The sequence below is a fragment of the Mycteria americana genome, chromosome 9 (assembly GCF_035582795.1).
Source record: "Mycteria americana isolate JAX WOST 10 ecotype Jacksonville Zoo and Gardens chromosome 9, USCA_MyAme_1.0, whole genome shotgun sequence".
Taxonomy (NCBI): Eukaryota; Metazoa; Chordata; class Aves; order Ciconiiformes; family Ciconiidae; genus Mycteria; species Mycteria americana.
Genome location: NC_134373.1, coordinates 37,768,065 through 37,785,010, shown reverse-complemented (window position 1 = coordinate 37,785,010; position 16,946 = coordinate 37,768,065). Strand labels below are relative to the sequence as shown.

The window sequence follows — 16,946 nt, the reverse complement described above, 5'->3', positions numbered from 1 at the left end:
CAACCCCACTTCCTGACCACGTAGAAAATGGTGCACGCAGCACGGATGAATCGAGCACGAGCTCTTAAAACATTATTCGCTCGAGCGTCCCCGAAAGTTTGCCACGGCCCGAAGAAGGGAGCCAAAGCCCCAATTTTTTTTTCTTACGCGATGAGAACTTCCCAGGACAAACTGTCACATCGCAGTTTCGCATAAGAAGCGCATACGCGGAAAAGAAAACGTTAAAGACTCTTTCGCAGGAACGCCTTCCGCAGCCGTGCAGCTGGAAGCACTCATGCCAGGGCCTGCACGAGCCCATTACGAAGCGCGTCCTGCCCAAGGTATGGATTACATACGTGGAAACACCACCAGTCGCCAGCCCCTTCGGCGTGTGCGTGCCGGGCCAGCGCCGGCTCCGCGGGCCAGGAGGCTTCGCCAGAGCACAGGCGACGCGCTGAGCGGCCGCGGGAGCGGCCCTGCCGGCAGCAGCGCGGCCCGCCGCTCGCAGCCGGCCTCCCCGCCGCTCCCGCGGCCCGGGGGAAGGGCCCCGCAGGCCGCTGCCCCGGGCAGGGGGACCCGGGCCCGCCCCGCCCCGCCGGGCAACGGGCGACGGGCAGGGGCGAGCACAACAAAGGCCTCCCCCCCACACACCCCGCCTGCCGGCGGCGCCCCCGGCCGCTCCCCCCACCCCCCACCCCCCCCGGGGCGGTACGTACCGGAGCGCGGCGCTGGCTGGGCGGCGCGGCGGGTCTCATACTGCCGGGGCGGGGGAAGGTGTGGCGGTCACCGGCGCCCGGCGGGAGGCGGAAGCGGCGAGGCCGGGCGGTGGCGGAGCCGCATCGCTGCCCGCGCCGAGACCCGCTGCTGCCGCCCCTCCCCCGCGCTCGGCCCCTCGCGGCTCCCGTACGGCCCCGCTGCCGCCGCTCCTGCCGCCGCCGCACTTCCGGGCAGGGAGGGGTCACGCCGCCTCGCGCCGCGCCGCTTCCATCCGGGCCCTCGCGCGCGGCCCCGCCCCCTCCCCCGCGGCGCCCGGGGCGGGGCGCGAGGCCGGCCGTTGGGCGGGGGCGGGGCGCGCGGCCGGCCGTTGGGCGGGGGCGCGGGCGGCTGAGGCGGGCAGGCGATGGCCGGAGCGGGGCTGGCGGCAGCGCCCCTGTCGTTCTTTGGGGACCGGGGCGGGGGGACGAGCGGCCGCGGGCAGGCGCGTGGTGTCCGGAGGAGGCGGCGGAGAAGGCTCCGGGTGAGGAAGGGGCCAGGCGGGGTTCGTCGTGTCAGGTCTCGGGGCGGGGAGTAGCTCCCCTGAAGCAAGTGCCTGGTCGTCAGCCCCGCTTACCGGCTGGTTCACGCTGCGGGACGGACTTGGGGCTTCTGAGGACTCCTTTTTTTTTTTTTTTTTAATTATTTTTTAGATGAAGCTAACCTGAAAATGACATTCGTGAGCACCATCTGCTCCCAGGTGTTAGGACCTGACAAGAAGCAGCCCTACGTAACTGCTCCCCCACGTACGGTGCTGATGTTGGGTTCTCAGCATCTTACCTGGTGCACAGATCTGCTCCACGCTGGCACAGGCGTGGGCTTCGAGTCTGTCACTGAACAGCCCCCGGCCTAGGGCGCTTCTCTTCCCTCCCACGTATCTTCACCACCCAACAGTTTTGAGAGTTGTCGGTCAGATCTGTTTCCTTTAGCCCAGGTGGAATGAATTTCTCTAAATCATTGATGTATCTTCCTAGTTGCTTCTAAAAATAAATGATGTTGTAGCTGTAAATTCCATATACGGTACTGCAAACTTCTTTGTGGAGGGTTGGAAATAAAACTTCCGCAATTTATTTTGGTTCGTTTTGCTTTTCTAAGGGCCAGGGCTTTAAGGAAGATCTCGTCTATGGAGACAATTAGGACTCAGTGACACCTTAATTGCCTCCCTTGAGAATGAGTGCTAAGAATACATACACACAGCATTGTGCTGCGTAAGGATACCCAAGCTAGCAAGGTCTCAAAATCAATACGACTGCATTAGTGAGGCACAGAGCCCTGGATAATTCATCCTGCGGAGAAAAACTGCGCTGACAGGGCCATACTGCTTTTGGTATTACTAGTTCACTCAGAACTATTTCAGGAACCTGTCCAACATTGCACTGTGTGGCTCAGCGTTTTTTGTTTGTGCGGAGTCTTTTTCATACCAGTCCTTGTAGGAAATAGCTTTATGGCCACAGGCAGGACTTATTCCATTTAGCTGAACAGGATGCTTGGAGGAGGACCAGGCTGTTAGCTTTTATATGGCCCATTACTTAGAAGAAAATGCAGTATGCCTTTGTTGGTTGTATGAGACTCAAGTAGAACACAGGCTATCAGGATTCTTGGTACTGTGAGCTGAGTACTTCAGTGCTTGGAGATGCTGTTGCAAATGGGAAAAGAAAAATATCCACGTTTTCACAAGACAGAATTCAATCTCTGCTAGTGGAAATGGGGTGCATTCCTAGTTCTAACTGAAGAGTCTGTAATGGGAATCTTACGATTCACACAGAGCAACTTAGCACATAGGAAAAGCAGTGAGCCAAGTGAACCTTTGTATAGAGTAACTAACTGCCATCTCCCTTAAATCCCGCTCTAGAGAAAGTCCGCAAAGATGGATCGTTAACAGAAGTTGTGAAAAACGCGTATTTGTCAGCAGACAAAAGGTGAGATTAGAGTTTATGCATCCCTTGGGCTGAGAAGTTCTTTTGCTCACCCTCAGATATATAATATTCTTGTGTGTGCGGGCAAATGCCACAGAAGGGCGTGTAAATGGTTGCCAAGCAAAGCAACTAGCACTTCCCAGATCTGGAGTCTCCAGTTGGTTTTAACAGAAGTTTATTTTTCTGTACTTTTCATCCACTGCTCAGTCCTATTCCCTGCTATTCCCCCTTAGATTCCCATTTTCGTACCCTGAGTTTGTTTCTCCTCTCAGCGCTACATTGAAGTGCACCATATAGTACCAGCCTCTTGTGTCGCATTAAGGTGAAATACTGTCACGTCAGGATGCATCAGTATTATTTGCATTATGGCAGCACTTAGTGGGTCAGTTGCGATAAGTGGCCCTTTATGCTAGCCATTTTACAAAACGTATGAGACAAACACAGAGTTTATAATCTAATTAGACAGGGCAGAAAATGGTAGAGAGAAACAAGACAGGGTGAAATGATTAAGCACACTTAGAGAACAAAGATTCTCTCCAGAGGGAGAACCAAACTTTCCTGCGTCCACAGTGAATGCCCTAGATCGTACTTTCTCGAACGAGGCAGGAGGCCCCATAGGAATATGCACTTACAATATACACTACTTTCTGGCAGAAACTTGGGGGTATTTATACTTTTCAAAGCTTTTCAGGGAAAGGTGCTTTGTTACTTTATCGTCTAAAAAGAGATAAAGCCAAAAGAAGAAAAACACTGTTGTAGATGTCCTTTCCACCCAGCTTCCACTGGGACAGAGCAATGTTTCCACTGCACTGTGGTGGTGCCATCCTTCAGTGGGAAGTCCTCATATTAGAATAGAATAGAAATAGAAATAGAAATAGAAATAGAATAGAATAGAATAGAATAGAATAGAATAATTTCCGTTGGAAGGGACCTATGACCATCTAGTCCAACTGGTGATACTCTTCTACTACAGTCAATCTGGATCCCTTCTTGAGGGCTGACTTTTTCAAACACCTTACCTAACAATTCTTAGGGGTTTCTTTACAGCATAATTTTACGTAAGAATGCTCCTAGAAAGAATAAGGAGGCATGTTAACATACAGTTATAAAAGGAGATTTGGAGATTTTAAGTGCTCTAGTCTGGGCAGGCAATACAGTCTTTCCTCTTTCCAGGGTGATCAGGTTTCAGGCTGGTGGGACTTTCACCTTAGATAAACCTTTCAAAATACAAATTCTGTCTGCTGTATATTAAACAACAGATTTCCTGTGCTTCTATTTGAAAGAGAGAATTTATTCTAGGTTATTGACCAGATTTCCTCACCCTTGTTTTGTGATATGAGGTGAACTGTCTGAATTCAGCTGCTGTACATGATGATGTCAACTCTCAGAGCATGCAAAATACATTGTTTTCAGTATCAGGCATATGAGCAGTCCCACAGATTTAAGGGAAGTAGTTGCATATATAAACATGCATTGAAATGATTTGCAAGGTGAATTTACAAGTGAAAATCATTCTCTACCCAATAGGTAGCCACATTTCAATGGTGAAATTATATATCCTAATTACAGATTCATTGTAAACCTCTTTGAGATCTTTTTGGTGAAAGGAAGCATTATACCCACATACACATGCACGTAAGCACATTGCTGCAATATGTTTTCAAGATTCACAACAGGTTCATATCACTAAAATAAGCTTTTTGAAAGAAATTCAAGACAAGAATATAAATTTCATTGATTTTTAAAAATCCAGTTAATTGTTTTTATTAACTTACGCTAGAAAAATCAATGGCAAACAACCCAAGATAGTGTTAGTGTCACATGCTTTCTGTTTTCCTTTCCTGTCTGTTGTCCAAATGAGAGCACTTTCTGGAGGAATCATGATAAATCCGTAATATCTTATTTTATTCTACCCTATTTACTTTTGAAAGAGCAAGCAGATAACATTGCAAATGTACTGCCAAGATGTATGGGTGATTTTGCATTAAGTAAATGCAAAGCCTGATGTAGCTGATATGAGTCACAATTTTATGGACAGTTTTAAAAGTGTATAAAATTTCAGCAGGGAAGCTTTTAGTCTTTTTATAATATAGTGGCTTTGGAATTTGAATTGCTTTTTGGAATTTGAAAGTCCAGGGTATTAAGGCAATACCCAATTTAGATTGACTTTTCCACCTTAACTTCTTTTTATATTTTCCTTCTAGGTTTTCTTCCTGAAAAGGTAAATAATATAACCTGTTAAGCTGCAACAAACAACTCATTTCGTACAAGTTAGTGATACAGTTCTAAAATTATTCAGTAATGTTTCAACAGAATGGGTCTTCACTTGAAAAGGTCAATGTTTTGAAACCAGCAATCTTCACTGTAAAATATATGCTAGTTTTGGCAGAAAGGTTTTAGCAAAGATGCAATTTCTTCTGAGGGAGGAAGGTGAGATTGTATGAATAAACAGCATTCCAGTGTCTGTAGCAAAGAGCCTACCAGTGTTAGGTGAGTCAGATTCCAGTCTCTGTTTTTCCTGATTCAGTGAGAGTTTTGATCTCTTGTCTTTCACATCACAGATAAAACCTTAACCACCAAGCTACTGGCTGATATGCAATAGGAATCTTCCCTGTTCTTTCCTGTTTATACTTTGTATAAACAAACATTAATTTTAGCAGAGACTTGAACTTGGGACTTCCAATGTTTGCCTGAGCTCAGCAGCTGCTCTGTGTGAGCTTCCTTTTCTTCTTTCATTCAAAACAAATAAATAAACACTTAAAAGATTTTCATCCAAAATGTGAAATGTGAAAACATTTGAGTTTTCTAACTTTCACAAGAAAGGCAAACGTTTCCCACCCAGTTTTAGTCAGCTTTGCAACACATTTTAGTTCAAGGGAAGCTTATATCTTAATAGCGTTAAAAAATAATTACTAAATAGAATTTGCTTTGTATTGTCCTGTTCCTTTCCCTCAGGTTCTCTTTCTGTGTTTGCTTTATTCACTGTTACATCTTAAAATAGGTAGTAAGGACTTCAAAGCAGATATCCTCTCTTCCTATGGATATTTCTTTAATGGGTAATGGCATAAAACTCACTGGAGGCTGGTTGCAGCACTACATGACAGTAATTTTTCTGCAGAATGGCCTGCTGCAAATTGCTGACCATCTTCCATTAGTTTCTCCTCAGTGTTCTCTAACACATTATCACCAGTTTCTTGTCCAAAAAATTCCCAGATTCCTTTCAGTCATCCACCTCTACAAATCTTCCTTTTTTTTTTCCTTATTTTTCCTTCATGCACGTATAAGTTGTTGAATTCATTCATATTTGCTAGAACTCCACATCTATGACTGTATGACTGTGTGCTGTGTCCCAGGCTCTTTCTACTTTACTCTCTCTTCACTGCCATTGCAGTGTCACTGAGGATCACAAATAAGATGGCAAACCAGTGGTATTACTCGATATGCTCAATAAGACACATACCTGATAGCTACTACTGCTTCCAAGTTCATGTTTCCTGCTGCAACCACGACATGTTTACAGGTCTTTCAAATTAAACAACTCTTTCCCCCCTGTGTGCATGCGTACAATGAGACTTTTTTCATAATGAGAAGTGATAGGCAGTCGAAATAGAGGAATCAGTACTGCTGGTTGTGTGTACAATTAAAAATGAGAACTACAACAGCCATTGTGCTTTGTTCTGATTTCTTTAGAAATATAGTTTCCCAGGCTGTAACTTGGAAACTACATACATTCCTGGATGCGGTAAAATTTTTATAACAGTCTCTAGTGGGAAAGATGGGTTTTTTTGGTGCATTTAATAGATTCTTTTCAGATCTTGCTAAAGGATGAGAAAGCCTCTTTTAAGTTCTTTACAAATCAGCATTCCTCTCCTCTCCCAAAGAAAAGTAAAATCAAACCCTATATTTTTAAATGTAGTGCCGAATCTTTCCTCCTCTACTCCCTTCTGCTCTCCAAAAAGCAATGAGACACAAAGGGGCATACCCTTCTACACAGTTTTTCTTTCAGAGAGTGTGGAAACTTCTTTTTATACCAGAAAGCAACGATAAAGAGCAAATTTTGCTTTGTGGCTTATACTCATAAATTTGATAATGAAGACAAATGCATAGTCTTTTCCTTGTTTCAATACCAACTAACTTTTAAAATGCCTTTAAAAGTCACTTTCATAGAAGGAAGAACAAGCATGAAGTTCTGAATTTTATGTGGGCCCCAAACATCATCATTTATAAATTCAGATAAAACTAGCATCTGAACATAATTCAGTTGGCTCAGAGAGAATACAAATAGATTCACAGAAGAATCACAGATTCTTCACTGAATGAAGATCATGTTGCTAAGGCACATTTAGAGGGGAAAAACCACATCTCAATTCAGAATGTAAGGAAGACAAGTTGTTTTGAACTTTATTACCCTTTTTGTTTTCAAGAATTCTGTGGTGTTGCCTCTTGAAATGGCCTCCTGCTTCCTAGCTGATAAACAAAATCCTTAATTATACTACTCACAAGAGTAATTTTCAATATCAATATTCCCCAAATTCTCTTGAGTTTCATGATAGGACTCGGCTTAGTTGTCTCTACGCATAGTAAAAGCCCAATATTCCTTCTAACTTAACATTTTATAGGGCTGAGGTCTTCTGTCATTCTTTGCAAACTTAACATTTTTAGTATGGAGCACTAAATGTATAACTTTTAATAATGACTAAAATAAACCAGCACTGCCGTTTCAGTAAATGCCTGTTTTTACACCTGCCAAATGTACAGGACAGGTAATGGGATATTTACTGATTTTTGCACAATTGATATAATTTATACATGGATTTATGAAGTACACATGCAATTGCCTATTTTGTTCAAGTCTACATGTTTTCTAGAAGAACATTCTTGTAATTTTCTTATTTGCCTTTTTTTTCCTATTGTGCAAATTTTTGTAGGAAATAATACATATTAAAAAATGGATTTGGGGAGAAATATGTAATTTTTAAATTGAAAGCTCATGTTTTGATGTTTTATACCTGAGAAATGTAAGCATTCTACTGGCTGTTTTTTCTAATTTTTCAATTTCACTATCCCCCCAAAATCATAATGTACACAACTTTATTCACCACCATTAGCTATAATTGATCTGGTCTTTATAAAGTTTAAGTAGATAAGATGTAAGGGTGCAGCTGTCCTCATTTAAATTAATGAAGTTAATTTAAAAGTGTACTGGACCATGTACACTAGATAATAAGCAATACTTACATATATATGTATATAATAATATATGTGAATAATAATAGTCAAAGTAACGTAACCTGTGCAATAAGTATGAGTTTCTATGGGAAAATCTTCTAAGCAGAATGGTGCCTGAGTTGCTGAAAAGAGATGGGCTCACTGAATTTCATCTCCAGGAAATATTGGAGATTTATATAATAAGTGATTCACTGTTCATTATGAATAGAAGTAAGGATATATAGCATATTCTGAATACCAGAAAAAAAAAATCAAACACCATTCAGGATTATTGGAAGGATACCAATACAAATGCTAAATACCAAGCTGAGAACACAGGACAGCCCCATGATGAGTTATGCTTTATATTTGAAGTTTTGACATAGCCAACTTTTTCATTTTAAGACAATACAGGGGTTTCTTATCTATTTTTATTTCTTTTGACATCTATTCAGATTTAACACCTTTTTACATATCAGTGTGTGCTTTAAGTACTGTAGTTCTCATTAGCACAGATTTTGCACTGTTGATGTTTTCATCTAGTTCATTTCTCCTTGCTGGCAAGCATTTTGTGTCTCAAGACGTATTATGATTCATAAGCTGAGTAGCTTCCTTTTGCTCTGGGATTTGAGAGACCAGCATGGAAGTATCCTATTCCTAGAGCAAAAGCTCAGATAAATAATGTAGTATGACTAGAGTGTATCACTCAGTGATGGAGATATTCTGCCTGTGTAGATAGCTTAAAACTGCTGGTCAGGAAAAGGTAGATTAAGGCTGATAATGGTCTTCTGAGTCAGATTTTCTCTGGCATAAGAAATATATAGTGATAAAACAGTGTTAGAATCATTTTGCAATAGTGTGATTGGATGCAAACTTCATTTGAGATTTTAGCTTTCAACTGCTTTACCAAATTTACATAACACAAATGCTAATTGGTGAAGAAAATTATACAGTAAACTCTCATGCACATTACGCTTAGACAAGGTCAAAATCCCACTTTTATCAAAAGGTGAAAATAGCTTCTTTTTTTAAAAACAGTCTCTTGACACCATTGATTTGGAAAGGTGTGAGTTTTTCAGTAATTATACATCATGATACAGCATATTTGCATGCGGGTTTCATTCTGTATCTATTCATTAAAAAAGAATTTTCCATAGTTTTTCCATACATATATTAAAAGCCCAATTTTCTTGCAACTCAAAGTTGAATTGCTTAATTTCTTTTGACTCTTTCTTGTTTTATGCTTTGACTACTTTACATCAAATACTTGAAGTTTAGAATCTGATCTTTTCATGTGGCTCTTTTATGCCTGAGTATCTCTGTTGATTTCAACAGAATTATCCATAGAAGCTGGTTCAGTAATGGTCATATCCAAAAAGCAGGAATTCACCGTGTAACAATTGCAACATATTGTATTTAAATTCAGAACATGTAAATAACAGTTCCCTAGCGAGTCCTGCTGATAAAGACCAGATAGCTACCAAACCAGGCAGATATCTTGCACTTCAGTTGTTGCATAATTAAGAACTGGAATGTTATATGTCCTTTGAATTTTAGCATTTCAAGGTGTTTTTACAAGTGTATAAGGTAGTTAATTAAAAAGAAAAAAAGCTAAATATGTTCATCCTGGATAACTACCTTGAATTTTCTTTAAGTGCCAACAAAAACATGAAGATGAAGTGTGTTATCTCAAAGTCATTGGCAATCATGGCTGAAACTCTACAAAATGTCTTCTAAGAACACAGTCAAAGATCAGATTTAAAACATCTGTTTGGTCCTGCAAGTTTTAAGGTAACAGAAGACGACAGCAGCATCTCCTCCAAATGAAGAGATTCAAAGGAAGCCGTGATCTCATAAACATAGAATAGCTTGAGGCTATCCAAGGTTCTCTGAGTCATATCTCCCTAATGATAATTTTAAGGTCACTGCTGAATACAGTCAGTTTATTTTGAGAGGCAAGAAACAATACCTGGCAAGAAAGAAGCAGAGATCAATTGGCACAATACATAACTCTATAGTTCAGTAATCAAAGTGCCTTTGAAATACGTTTGATTTGTAGCTTTGGTATTCTGTTGTTCTGGAAATCTGTTCTAATTTTTCATCCAGTGCTCTGTGAAGGAGTCTATGAATTCCTTAACATCTGGACAGAGAACGATTTAGTTTTAGTACTTTGATCAGTCTTTGTTGACAAAGCTTCATCAGCCATTACTGAGATTATTTTTTTCTACATACTGTCATCAGTGTGGCTTCTCTGAAACCTCTTTTGGACACCTGTATGCAGGTAGTTAGTTTGCATCAACAGGGGAAAAAAACCACAAAATAAAAAGCTCAACACACTGGAGGAAAACCTCCCATCTACAATTAAAAGAGAACATTTTGATTAATATAAAGAAACCTATAAAAGTAGATGCTTTACAAAGTGGTATTTCTGGTCCTGAGAAAAGAACTTGTCTATCCAAGCTAAGAAAAGAAGAAATAAATAGGATTAACCTGCAGAACACAGGGTACAGAATTTCATTAGATAATTCTCATGTCAAGCCTAGTGACACTTCACCAAAATCATGTATTGCTAATAAGTACATCAGTTTTTATTTCAAAGATTTTATGCAAGGAAAAGACCTTTCACACATTAATACCTTGTAGTTACAGGCTAACTCAAAGCCTAGAAAAGTGGGGGAAATTTTGTGTTGGTATGATACCTTTGTCAGAACAGTTGCATAGAAAGTGAGGGAAAATAAATCTTTGTCTATGGAAATAACTTCCATAGATGTGTCTGAGAAAGCAGAAAGCCTAAAAAAATCCTAAAGCTAATGACAAGACTTTTTCACCAGGTGTACTATACATGTATGCACGTGTAGACAAAGAACAGTTTTAGGTAGTGAAGGCCAACCATTGATATAGGCCAAACATTGCTGACCATTGTGTCTTACTTGAAAGAAAGCAAATTAAGAATGGCGTTAGTGCTAGCCATGAAGATAAGGCTTAACTTGAGCAGCAATAATGGCTGAAAACCTGCAGCATTTGAAGCTTTTCCAATTCATATGTTATAAGGAGACTTTCATGCAAGTAATAAATTGGAGAAGTACAAGTTGCAAGAGAGGAGTGTAGATGAAACAGCACAAATCTATGTGCATGACCCAGACAATTGCCACAGTTCTAGGATTTCTGTAAGTAGTAGATAAAGAACAATTTGATTGTAAAGCTTGAGCTGTTCCTATTCAGCACTCCCTAGATGAAATTTGATGTCATTGAGCAGATCCATGACACCCACAACATGGCAGGAAATGCAATTAACAAGACAAAAATGCAACACCTACAGACAGGCCATCTGGTCACCTGGATATCCAGACCAAAAAGAATTTGCATGATATCAGAAACAAGAATTAAATCTTACCATCGACTGACCTCACCATGAAAACGATGATGAAAAAATTAAGATAAAATTGGGGTTTTCTTTTTTCTTTCTTCTTTTTTCTTTCTTCTTTTTTCTTTCTTCTTTTTTCTTTCTTCTTTTTTCTTTCTTCTTTTTTTTCTTTTTTCCTTTTCTTATTTTTTATTGTTTTGTTTCTGTACTTTCCCATTGGGAAGCAAGGACATAAAATGATTGACACTGTTACTAGGAATAACTCCTGAAATACTGGAATAGGTAATAAGTGTGTGATGAGAACTGTGACCTGAGACAGAATGAGGCTGTAGAGTGAAAAGGATCAAAATATTAATACCCATTAGTGCAGAACAAATACAAAAGTTCAAGGTAAAGGAACTGGGAAGCAGAATAGGCAGACGCTATCTGAGAAACCAGACATTGCAGTTCAATGTAGAGAAAACAGACAAAAGGCAGGAAGTCAAATGCTTAGCCTAAAATATTACTGAGAGTAGTGTGGGCAAAGAAAGTATCCCAGTGTTTGTTCCCTAAAGGAAATGGAAGTTGAAGCACATGCAAGCACATATAGAGACTACCAAGAAAGAACACAAGTTGTGTGACCAGATTGTCTCCAAGGTTCTCCATATGCACATTTATTATCCAGAAAAAGCTGACTGCTGTTTTTGCCCCTCTGCTATAAGACCAGTAACAACTTGGGTTCTGGCTGACTGGCAGAGCTGCAATCTTATTCCAGCAACACTGATAAGCAACTGATATGTGACCATGAGAAGAGAACTTCAGCATTGCGAGACCAGTGGACTGGCTATGAAAAAAAATTCCTCACAAGATGGTATATTGTTGCCTGAATTTTTTAACATCTGGCACAGAAATACCCTACCTTCCAAGAAAACTGCCTCCCAAAACAGCTGAGTAAATCTCAGGTGAGCCATCAGCTTGACCCACCATAGAAATGTTTCACTTTTTTTGGAAATCAAGTTACATGATTTCATTGTTTTCTATTTTTTTTCTTTTATTTTAAAGTGACTTCTAAAATGTTTCCTAATGAAAAGCCAAAACTAAACAATTGTATAACATAGAGACAGAATGTTTCTACTATTCCAAAACATGTTGACTTCTCTCATTACCGGCCATGTTTTTAGACATACCTAGACAAAATTTGACTTGAAATCACAAATAACTTTGGTTCTGTTCGGTATTTTGGCAAATAAATGAGTATTTGGCCAAGGGAATCAAGGAGCATGTGCCACAATAATGAAAAAAATGTGCCTTGATAGTGAGGAGCAGGCAGAATTCACTGCTCTGGAATAAGGAACTGATTCCACTTTCCACATGAGAGACAGGACAAAGCCTGAGTTTACAAAGCTGTCTAGGAGAACCAGAGAATTTGCAAGTCTTCTGGTTTTGAATGTTTATGAAAACATAGCTCTCTGTGAATTACTGTGTTACTTTCACACCTCACTTTTTCACAAACCCCAGTCTCTGTTCTAACAAAATCTCACAAGTGACACAATTATAAAAGTAGACTGACAAACATTAAAACTGACAGGATATAAAATGTTCTCAGTTCAGTGGCTTAGATATAAACTAAAAGCTAAGAAGACAGCACATGTTTCTGCACTTGAAAAACTTCCCCCAGAATCTTCTTTCGGGGACAGCTTGAAAAGACAAATTGTACTGGAGTTTTTCAATCTGTCACAGTAGAGGACAGCTTCTGAGCTGTAGAGAGATGCCTTCAAATGAATCATATATCATTTTATCTGAGAATTTATAAACCTTTCTAGTTCAGTTGGTTTTTTTCTCTCTCTTCGAATATCAGAAATACACCATCCAACTCTGATCCAAGTACATACTACCAAAACAACTATATTAATCCAAACCAGGTGTTGGAGTACCTCATTAGTTGAATTTTGTGTATTCTTTTATACTAGTTCTTTCTTCAAAATTAAAATGTCGATGTAGAGCGAAGTGAGGAAGCATCCATGATTTAATGGGAACTCCAGGCTGAAGATGATAGCCCATATGGTCTGAAGCTGGAATCCAGGCTCAGTGGATCTCATTAGAAAAACAATAGAGTACAGGTGGGAGGTTATTGTCTCTCTCGCGAGAAGAGAGAATATGTGTAAGACCCTACACAACAGGTTAGTTTTAAGGCTAATGAAAAACTCTATGAACCTCTGACTTAAAATATGTGGATTTAACCTGGGAGTTTTTCCTGTTTATGAGAAATCTGCATCAGTGCACAAGAACTGATAGAATCTCATCATGCTCTGACATGATGTGCATAAAACTGGAAAAGAACACAGTGGTTTCTGATCGAATGATTCCATATAAACATAACTTCGTTGGTGGCTGCCTATTCAGTACTCATCTATGATCATTTGTAGGGTTGTACTTTCATATGAACTCTGTTCTAGCATGCTGTCATGGGTGATAGCCTTTACAGTTTGGTAAAGTTCTTAAAAATGACCATTTTACAATTCATTTTCTTCTTGGTGATTCCTTTTGTCAGGAACTATGCTAACTTCAGGTTTTATTTTCTTTTCCTTGAGGAAGGTTCATATATATTATTTTTCAGTTAAGCACTTTGATTAACTGACTCACAAAGACTTTTCGTGAAGTACGTGAATAACTATATTCATGTTTTATAAATGGGGAAGCTGAAGAACAGAGAAGGAAACTGACTTTCATGCTGAGTGGTACTGTCAGTGGCAAGGCTGGGAATAGAAACCAGAGATCTTTACTGCCAGTTCCACTGTAACTGATGGAGCCCACTGTTCCACAGGTGACATCCCCACATCCCCACACAGAGCTACATAAAAACAACTTCAGCAGAGCAAAATCAGGCATTCACAAGATATGAAATGACAAACTAAGGACGCTTATGTAACGTCCAGTTCCAGTCTATAGGCGCCTGTTCTATTCTATATCTTTCCTACCACCCTATTTTTCCCCCTACTCTAGTCAATGTTGAGCATCATCTTTTTCCACAGATTCTGAGTACTATGAGGCAATGAGATAGATCATTGCCTGATGAGTACTATCAGGCAATGAGATACATCATTGCCTGATTCCAGTTCAGCTTACATGAGCCTATCCCATCCCAGAGCACCACAGCCCATTCAGACTAGCTTTAATAAGAAAGTCTAAATAGATTTGTTTAAAAGCACTGGCCCATGCAGGGTCCCATCATAACCCTTCCCTATTATTCCTTATTTTTCAGTAACTTACTTTTATTTTTAAAGTCACTATCCTTGTGGTTTTGCACAGACAGTAGGATAAGTGACGCATTAAGTCACGTTTAGCAGTTTCATGCAACTTTATTGCAAAATAGTAGGTCATACCTTGGCAGTGTTTAGGAGAAAATAAAAAAATGCAGATCTTAGTTCTATTTCTTTTGAATTTTCAAAAATTAGAAGAGAGTTCAAGAAATGGACACATATAGAATTAAGCAAATTATCAAAAATATTCAAAGAAATTGTTATTTAAGTGAGAGGGTAGAAAGCCTGTAATGCCTTAAGGGAAAGAAAATGTGTAGTGGAGTTGTGATGGTATGTAACACAACATCTTTCCCTTGGGATGATGATTTGATAGTGTCATAAATTAGGATTTTGAACTCCTAATGCCAGATCAGAAAAAAGTCTTGTGTTCTAGCTGCAAACCACCATCTTGCATAAACTGCATTTGCTAGTTAAAATGCTGTCTGTCTTCACGTCGTACTAGAAAACCATCATAAACATTATCATTGGTCTGGATAATTCAACAGATTTATATGGCAAAGTGATATGATACTGTACAGATCTGGTATTAGAGTTTGCGGAGTCACGACTTGAGTCAGAATGAACAGTAATGACCAATCTGGAAAGAATCCCAATGTCATCACTTCTTTTACCATGGTAAAAGTCTCATCCAGATATGGTTCTTCTTCCATTCTCTTTCTGGCTCATTTCTTTGACCTGTCCATGAATAGTTTTTTGAATATGGCCATTGGTTATCTCTTCGGCCATCTAGGTGGCTGGCTGTTCCCAGCTCTTGGTCTGTTCTTGCTTCTCTGTTCTCAGTCTCATTTTCAATGGATGTGCTATGCTTGTTCGTTCTGTCTCCAGTATAAGACCATTCCCTCTCAAAAACCTGTATGCCAATAGGATCCTTATTCAAGGTGACAGGATGATTCCAATTCCTTATATTGGTGATAGGCGAATAAGAAGTCCGTAAATTGCTAGGAACATTCTCTGATTGTATTTAAAGTTTTAGTTAGAAGAGCTACTTCCTGAGCTCTTGCCCCATGTGCTCTTGGACAGACCTAGTGTTTCTTTTAAAAATATACTCTTGCAAACTTTACACCAGACAGCAAGAAGAGCTTGCTGACCCCTTAGCAGGTTAAGGAACCTGACGTAGCAGGTTCTGTTACTGTTTGGGGGCGGGAGGTGAGCTGGGTTGTGCAGAAAAGCTGCATGAAATGAGCTAAGACATTAAATAACAAGTTTCAGCCCAGAGTAAGATTTTTATGCCTGAATTATAAACCTCCTGTAATAGAAACTGTAAGGGAAATTCAAACACACTATTAATTGTAGCAGTTCCAATATATTAAGATGAATAAGATTTTCTAAAGGCATATACTAAGCAATTTAAGTTCCTTTTACTTGCTTCATTAGAACTGAATTCTTCGTAGATGCATTTTCAATAAATGTGTGTGCTGATTTAAGAGCTCCTGTACTGGAGTCAGTCACCTCTGCCAAGGCTCAGAAAGCACTATGTTCCTAATGCTGCCAGGGTTATACTGCTGTTACATGCTCCACTATGCCTTTGGCTTTCTATAATCTTCATCTGACCTGTGGTAAATCCATGCTGACTGTTCTCACCCTCAAGGAAATGAAGTGAGATTAAGGCTTCTAAGGGTATAAAGTTTTGAAAATGAATTTCATAGTCCTGAAGCCTCTTGGCTGTTTTAGAAAATGGTACAAGTCTGCTGGTCATGGTATTTTATTCCGTTGACAAAACTGTTTTGAGGAAATGCTGAAACTTCTCCTTTGAGAAGGGCGGTTTCAGTTGTTCTTGGTCAACAAAGGTTTCCCTGAAATCCCGCCAGAAATGTCAAACACAGAGAGAGAGAGAATCTCTCCACTCCATGGCATGGTGGCTCTGTCACACAGTGAGGGAAGAAAGCTGATTTGAGTTCCTTCTCTGCCTGGTTCAGATTGAGGATTTGAGTTGAGACCCAGTTGTCATAGCACTCACTTCACCTAGGCCAAGTTTTTTGTATTGCTTACGTAAACTAGAACAGTTCTTAGAAAAGACACTGAAAAAAGGAAATGAGGATTGACTTTTAATTTAAAAAAATTATTTGAGTGGGAACTCTTTTACCCAGTCTCATTCTGCAGGAATAGATTGAGCGACATTCACAATACACACACATAAATATGTTAGTCAGAAATCAAGGCAAAAACCAGAGAAGACTTAACCTAAAGTGATAGTTGTAAACACATTTACAAAGGACACACAGCAGATTTCACTGTATTAAGAACTGTGTCTATGAAAGCGATTCTTGTCATTGGAAGAAAAGAACAATTTTGTTTCCATGAAAAGTCATCCAGATTGGGTTCTTTCTAGCTGTGCATGAAGTAATAAGGCTGGTTTATTCCTGCAGTGGCTCTTCTGTGTTCTTACTGTGCCGAGCCTCTGCATATACTACTGTAAACAGAATTTTT

The 16,946-nt window shown here is 40.0% G+C and overlaps 1 protein-coding gene across 2 annotated transcripts in view; it reads right to left on the bottom strand.

Annotated features, from left to right (window-relative positions):
• Positions 1 to 962, bottom strand: part of SPOPL (speckle type BTB/POZ protein like) — a 37,513-nt gene extending 36,551 nt beyond the window's left edge. Inside the window, exon 1 of one of the 2 annotated variants that reach the window (XR_012777010.1) lies at positions 696 to 962. The gene's annotated coding sequence lies outside the window, so the exon portion shown is untranslated. The remainder of the gene's footprint in view (positions 1 to 695) is intronic. The other variant, XM_075511393.1, reaches the window with a different exon arrangement.
• Between the last annotated feature and the right edge of the window lie 15,984 nt (positions 963 to 16,946).